The sequence below is a fragment of the Nelumbo nucifera genome, chromosome 3 (assembly GCF_055504915.1).
Source record: "Nelumbo nucifera cultivar China Antique chromosome 3, China Antique-T2T, whole genome shotgun sequence".
Taxonomy (NCBI): domain Eukaryota; kingdom Viridiplantae; phylum Streptophyta; class Magnoliopsida; order Proteales; family Nelumbonaceae; genus Nelumbo; species Nelumbo nucifera.
Window position 1 is genome coordinate 54,217,830 of NC_142651.1, and position 8,280 is coordinate 54,226,109.

The following is an 8,280-nucleotide window of genomic DNA, read 5'->3' on the forward strand; positions in this document are numbered from 1 at the left end:
GGTCCCCACCAACACAATAAATGATGAAGTTGAACTTTGATGGAAGCTCTGAAGGTAACTCAAACCCTTCGAGTACAGGGGGAGATTTCAGAGATGGAGATAGTAGAATATTTTCTATGGTTTCAGGGCCAATAAAAGTGAAGGACTTGTTAAGAGCGAAAGTGATGGCTTTGCTTCAAGGTGTAAGATATGCCAAACACTTTGGGTTAAACCAAATTGAGATAGAAGAAGTCTCTAAGTTGTTAATTGAATGGTTGCAGTCAAGTTGTTTGGGAGCTTGGACACATAGAAAATTGATAAAGGAAATCCTTAGCATAATAAGGGAGATTGATGCATGTTTCAAGTGGACGATAAGGTTAACTAATGGATTAATTGATAACTTAACCAAACAAGGGACTGTGAGGGAGAACTTGTTTTGGGAAATATTGTAATGAAAGTTTACCTTGGGCTCAACACCCCGTAATAGGGGTTGACAGTTGCATCTTGATATTTCATTAATGATGTTACTATTTCTAATAAAAAATATTAAATGTTCCAACATCTAGTTTTTTTGTTCTCTATATAGCGCCTTATACCAATTGAGTGGTGGCTTGATTGGTATGTTAACTGGAAAGTCCCAACAGAGATGCGGATTCAAATTCCGCTATAAGCACCTACATTGAAAAGTTAGTGTGTTGTGTTAAGTACCAAGAAAAGGCCTTATAATTTCAAATTAGAGGTAATCAAATTTTTTTTTTTTTTTTTCTTTTTGTTTTGTGAAGCTTAGTCCTTTCTTTTCAGAGTTGCGAGAGTCATCTCTTAAGTGAGTCCCCAATCCCTTTGGTGAGTGAATCCTAAATCTTTTGCCTCTTTGTTCACCTTATATCAATAAAGTTTTGTTCAATTCCCTTCTTCTTTTTCCATTTTTTCTTTAAACAAATTTCTTTCATTTTTTCTTCATATTTAAATTGCACCAATTGGTTGGTATTAGAGTGGGTTGAGTTAGAACTTGTAACTTTATTGCTCTATTCTCTTTCCTCATCCATAAACAGTGTTGTAGTTTTAGAAAATGAGCTAGATGATGTTCTAATTCCGGAAATGAAATCTTTATCAAAATAGGTAATGCCATGCCATACACCATCGGAAGGATCTTCAGGTCTATTTTGTAATACAACAAACAAATTAATGGTTCATTAATCAAAATTTTCTACAAAATGTTATAGTTAAAAACACAATTGATTGACAAAGCTGTCTACACACCTAAATTCTTCAAAAAGTGAGGTAAGATGTTGATGGCCCAAGTTAACAATCAATACATGCAATGACAATCTTATGTGCCCTTTTCATTAATAATATGAAATAAAGAAGACTATATTGTCTGGTATGGTTTTTCATAGCTTGATGAAAAGTCTATTATTTATAAAGAATCTTCTATCATTCGTAATTAATTTAAAAATGGAGACAACTAGTCCTCCAAAGTTTGATTAAGAGTATTATTTATGAGGCATCTTCTATTGTTTGTGATCAATTTCAAATTGATGAAAATAATACTAATCAAATAGGAGATTTTGATTGCTTTATACAAGTATATGAAGATCCTTATGGGCAGCCATCTTCTTAACATTTTGAATGGGCGTTAAAATGTGTTTCAATAGTTATGAGGCACAATGAAAAACCACAATCCAAATTGGTGGTTTACACCATCAATTGCCTATCGAAGGGTCAATGAAAAAGAAATGCAGTTGAGGCATGGTGACAAATCATTTTTTTATTCAACTCGAGGATGACTTCTTTTCAAGAGGGGGAGATTGATGCCAGAAACATCAATCGTTTTGAGAGAATAAGATGAATGAACCTTAATTTAAATTCATAAATGGGCTTTCAATAACCATTTTGGTTAGTGAGTTTCTAATGGTTAGTTTGTTAGTGAAATTCTAAGAATTAATTTGTTAATGTTCTCACTTGATTTACTATTTTTTACTAATAAATTTTGTTAATAAGAATTATTAGCAGTAAATTAATAGTAAATAGGCTAATTAAGTCATTTAATGTTCTATTATCGTTTTTTCTATTAATTTTTTGTTACTCCTAATTAATAGAAATTACTATTACTATTACTATTAATTTTATAATAATTACTCTTTTCCGTTTTCTATTAATAAACTTCATTAACTATAAAATGTTAACAATAAATTAATAGTAAATTAATGAACAAACAATTTATTTATTTTCTATCTATTGACTTAATAATTAATAAACCTAATAAAAATAATTAATTACAAAATTAGCCTAATTTAACTACCAGATTGATTTAATTAATTCAACTAATTAATTGATTAAGTGGAACTATCATGGTTGACATAATCAATCTAATTGACCTAATATTCTTACCAAACCCAAATTATCAAGTCAATTTAATTAACCCAGGTGACCTAATGAAATTATGTAACCAAATTAACTTAACTAATCTAATTAATTTCAAACTTGAAATATGTCACTGTTGACCTATATAAATTTATGGTTTCTTCTATTACTTTTTTTTGTTGGGGTGACTTTTACAAATATTTTTAATTCCTTCTATCATCATATTGGATATCAGATTTTCCTATGTACAAGATGTATCAAAGTTAACCCTGATAGTGTCCATTGGGGTGCATTTCCACATAATAGTCTCCAATATCTTACATTTTCTATTCATCAAATCTGATTTAAAGCTTTTAACCTCTAAGAAGGCACTTAAGTCTTGACTCAAAATAATAAGAGAGAGGATAGTCTTATTATTGAATTGAAAAATCCTTTCATCTTTATTCTCCCACAAGTACCAAATTAAAGAAATAATATCCACAATTAAAAACTTTGAAAGCATCCATGCGAACATCCACAAGGTTCCCCCAAGGTTTTTAAAATCGTCTCGGACAACAAACCGGTCAAGGGGCTAGTTCTTGGGTCGAACAGTTTGATTGTTTGAATCAAACGGATGATCCATTCTGACAAAAATAAAAAAATAAAAAAATGATCAAAATCGTTGAATAGTTCGAACGATTCAACCGCCCAAGTCAGCGGTTTATTGATCAAATCAACGTTTTTTTGACAAAAATCCCGTTTTAATGAAAACCAAAACCAGTCATTTAACCGATTCCCAATTTTTACGGTCCAACCATCCGTTCGAATTCAGTTTTGAAAACCATGCATTAACCTATATCTAGCACGAGGCAATAAAATGCAGAGGTTGATTCAGCAGCTGAGATGGTCACTCGGTGTCCCTCCAAAGCATGGGATAAAATCCATGTAATTGCAGGTTCTCTCAAAGTTGGATTCTTTAATTGAAAGAAGTCACTTTTTCTCTCCTTTTTGTTTTCAAATTATTGGCATATATTTTCCACTAAGATGATGAATCCGACAAAACAATTAAACCTAACTTATTTTTGTTATGTATTTATAGGACCTAATTGAGTGTAGCAAGATACAAAACCTCGCTAAAGATTGAGGAATATAATCTAAGGAGAAAAATGAGACACCACTTGGTTCTTGTAAATTTTGCCATCAAATGAACTGCTTTGTTTGCTCATCTAAAGGTAGCTGTGGATGCGAACCAAGTTTTTTCATGAAACTTTCGAGCCCAGTTTGTGAAAAGCTCAAATTGATTCAATCTAAACCAAGTTTTGAGCCAAGTTTCAAGGTCCAGTGAAATTCAGCTCGTGAGTCTAATCAAGCTTATATTATATAATATTTTTAATTTTATGTGAATAATAAGAAATAAATTTTTATATGTATAATTTTTTATCTTTTATGAAATTTGGCTCACTGTCAAGTTTGATCCAACTAGCAGTTAATAAGAAGATACAAGTAGGGGCACATAAACCCCTTCCCAATACACAACCCCCTCTCTCTACATTGGGTCCTATTGTTCCCTATTGTGACATCGGATCTCACATAAACCCTTTCCCTCTCTGTCTTTTGACATCGAGTCCCATTCAGTATTGCTCTTGCCCCAGCCTTGATATTGGTTATATTTCCATAATAGTGAAGATCTAAAATTTGTTAGGTTAATAGTTATAAGACCCATGTGAAGCACAAGCTTTGTTAAAAGAAATTGTGGCATAAGGAGCCTTATACAATATTATTAATTTGTTATTAATTTTTATTATTTTATATTATATATAATTTTAATTTTAGTGTTTTAAATGGGCTTTAAATTAAAGAAACTTTAAAATGTATATATTATTTTTATTAATTGCTTTTTGTTGTTATATTTATTGATTGTTATCATTACTTATAAGTTTTTAAAATATTTTAAATGATAAAAATTACTTTTGAACTGAAAATTTCTTACTATTTTTTCATTTTATTAATAAATTTGCATATTATTGGAGGTTTTTGTAGCCTTTCTTAAGCTTATTGATTTCTTCATCAAGACGAGCATATCGAATTGGAGTCTTGTGTTGAATTTCAATTTGGACCTTCAACGTCTTACCTCACATTTGGAAGAATTTGGATATGTAGGCAACTTTGTCAACTAATTTTGATGATTTTATTGTCAAAATAGGGACACCATTTGCCCTATTTTCTAAACCTGCAATACTATTTTTGGATGATAAAAGAGAGTTAGAGCAATGAACTTGCAAGCTCTAAAGAATAAATGAAAGAAATTTGCTTAAACAAATAGAAACAAAATGAAATTATATGGTACTCCATTACTATAAGATGAATTACAATGAGATAGTAAGATTTGGGGACTTACTCAACCAAAGGGTTGAGAACTCGTTCACCTAAAAGAGGACTCTTTCAACTCTTAAAAGAAAGCGCCTAAGTTTAGGAAAATTGAAGAAAGAGCATGATTATCTCTAGTTTGAGAAGGGGCTGCGGCTAAAGTTGATTGACTCAACTGAGTGGAACCTAATATCTTATCAATTTCATTGAGATGAATCTTTGCCAAAATCCAAACACGCCGAGGGTCTGGTTTGTTCAAAAATCAGCAAATTCCAGTTCATCCAAATCACCATAAATGAACTAGGATGATCATGACGGGTTAGGGTTGTCAATGGGTCGGGTCCGATCTGATAAACCCAAACCAATTTGGCCGGTTCTAGTTCTAGGAACTGGAACTGATGGATCAATTTTGAGTCTTGATATAGTGTCCCAATTATTATCGGTTCGGAACCAATTTCACCCAGTCTCAAATCGATTCAGACCCGACCCAAGTTTTATATATAATATTTAATATATATTAAACATATATATATATATATATATATTTATTTATTATAATCGGATTCATTAGACCAGACCCCGATTGTCCCGAGAACCAATCAATTTGATTATGGATCTAAAACTATAGACCCTATCAGTCTCCAGTATGGTTCCGGGTCCTCAATACTTCATGTTAGGTCGGTTTCTCTCCTCACCCTACCTATGGTGAAAATTAAACTCGAAACTTATCCCGATACACATAAAATAAGTATACTTTTATGGAAAAGTTTCACATTAAATAATTAAATCCTTTTAACTGTGTCAAAACCACAAATAAAAGGCGGGTTATGTGGCTAAAATGGACTGTGACATTGTTTATATGGCTAATCCATTTCAAAGGTCTGAATCATCCACACCACAAGATGCTCCGATATGACAGTGCAAGGAAGCTACCTACAGCCTACTACATATGGGTACAATTTGGTGGGCTTGGGTTGGGCTTTTCTCAAAATATGAATGGGCCTGGCCTAAAGGCCCAAGACGAAAGAAGTGTACAATGCTAACTTGGGCCAACCTGAGTTGCTCCCCTATTACCTAGTACCTACTCGGCCTAGGCAGAAACCATTTTTTGTGTATAGACAGGTTTGCTAGTAGATTCATTTTAGGAGGTGTTCGGCTGTTCGCAAATGTTCACTACATTAGCATTCTTTCAAGTAAAAGCTAAAAGATCGTTGAGTTATGCTTGGTTAGCAACAGAAAATTAGGACTGTCAATGGGTCGGGTCCAACCCGACAGATCCAACGGACCCAAACCGATTGGGCCCTAAACATTTTATGTCAGGTCAGTTCCGATTCTAACTGATTTTGGTCCGGACCCAACCCGTTGACAGCCCTATAGAAAATTTAGGAAAATTTCCTATGGCTAAGCTTGTTTACCTACAAATGAGCTGGGTTTTCAGATATAACACTGAAATTACAAACATTTTACTTGGTTTTCAGATATTAGGTTAAAGTTCTTGGTACCATGCTGTCAATAGGTTGATTAATTGAGTTCTTTTGGGTTGGCTATTATAAATGACTTCACCTATGCTAAAGAGGATCATGAGACTTTAGAGCAGACAATAGAAAAGAAAAAGGAGATTGAAATAATGGGCGTCAAATTATTGCTAAAGAAAGTTTTTAAGGCTGTGTTTGGTTTGAAAGAAAACGTGAAGAAATTAAATGGCCTTTCAAACCAAACGCAGCATAAATCAAAGTGTTGGATGGCAACTGTAGGCCAGTCAATAATTCAGGTCTGGTTCGAAATATGGTAGGCCAAAGTGTGTAGACCCGTACCGAATCAGGCCCTATTGGCCTGTGATTTTGAAGCCGGTACAAAATCAATTATTAGTCGGAATAATCAGATCTGACCCGACCCGATTGCACTTACAGCAATATAAGACAACTCAATTTCCATTGCCTTGCATTTGTAACAAACATCAAGCAATATCGATTAGAGATGAACACTGATGAACAGAGGCATATAAAGTTGACAATCAAAAAGGAAATGGAGATGGCATTGGGTTAAGAAAACGTGATTCTGCCAGTTTTTTTTATTATAAACGAAGATGAAAAAGCTTCATTCCGTTGCCGGGACTCGAACCCGGGTCTCTCGGGTGAGAGCCGAGTATCCTAACCAACTAGACTACAACGGAACTTGAGACATTTGCACCAATATGCTATAAACCAGTTTTGCACCCTTTGGCTCTCTCCACATAAATAATGGGACATGAGCTAGGTCTGGCTTAATCGGGTTCATACTCGTTGTACACTAATACCAAGTTTGCGAATGCTTATTTAAAAAACAAGTGCTTATCCTAATAATCGCTCATGATCATTTGGTAAAAAAGCACTTATAAATAGGGGGTAGTATCAGTATTTTCAAAATGATGAATGATGTGGCAGGCCAAGATAGCCTAGAAAGGAAATAAGTGTTTATGAAATGAACACTTAAAAATAAGCCCAAATATTGGCCTTCTCAAATAAGTGTTTATTTTGGCTTATTTCCCAAATACCTAAAAGTGCTTATTGGTGTGGTCTCAACTCAAAATAAATGCTCATTTGAATAAACAATTATTTTTAAGCACTCTCAAACTTGGCCTAAATGGAAGTCATGAACGCTTTAGCTCTTTAGTAGGCCTAAATAACTTAAGATTTAATTTTTTCTATAAAATTAATAAAAACTAAGACTTATAAAAATAATTTATTTTACATCAATGATTTATATGTTTTATTTTACATATAAATTATATGTTAAAAATGAAAACATATTTATTATTTGAAAAAGTAGAGTTATTATTTATATAAAAATACTAAAGAAATAAATTTTCCAAAAAAATAATAAAAATTGAAAATGATAATTACAAAAACTGAAATAGAGTAGTAAATATTGTATGATGTGTACATGTTCTAAGGTCTAGTTATTGTTGGTTGTAATGTTTCTTTTCATATAACTTATTAAAGTGTGCATTTCTCATATATTTATATCTTATTTGTAGATAATTCAGCATTAGATTTAGTATTATTAATGTACTTAAGCAATTTTTGTACATTTCTCTAGTGCATCAACTATCCAAGTGTTTCCATATCATTTGTCTGGGGTTAAAATGGATCGGATCATGATCCAGTCCAAATTTGAATCCAATCCGGTTTTACCAGACTTAGATATCCCCCTACTGGATTTTCGAATCAGATTGAATGACAAAATAGGATCCATTTCAAAATCGAATCAAATTTGAATCACCCTTATTTGATCCTAAAAGATCCAATCCAATTCCATATATTGAATTGAATCAGATTCCTATTGGATATTTGATAAAATGTTCTGAATCGAATTCCAACTACGGTTAGAGAATCCAATGGATTTGAACATCTATCTTGCTAAATTGCTACTAAATTGCCAAAATTTTCCCTTTTGTGTTTTAGTGTTCTTGTTAATGGAAAGGTAGGGTTTGACTAGAAAAATAAGGGGAAGAAATGAACACTCATAGTGGGTCATCTAAACCCAATCAAAAGGCTATTGAGAGATAGAAGAATTCACATGAAATATCTCTACTTCATGTTGTGTTCTCTA

General features: G+C 32.6%; 1 non-coding gene across 1 annotated transcript; it reads right to left on the reverse strand.

Moving 5' to 3' along the window:
- Positions 1 to 6,789: 6,789 nt before the first annotated feature.
- Positions 6,790 to 6,862, reverse strand: TRNAE-CUC (transfer RNA glutamic acid (anticodon CUC)). The gene has a single exon. It is a non-coding gene; the product is annotated as a tRNA-Glu (tRNA).
- Between the last annotated feature and the right edge of the window lie 1,418 nt (positions 6,863 to 8,280).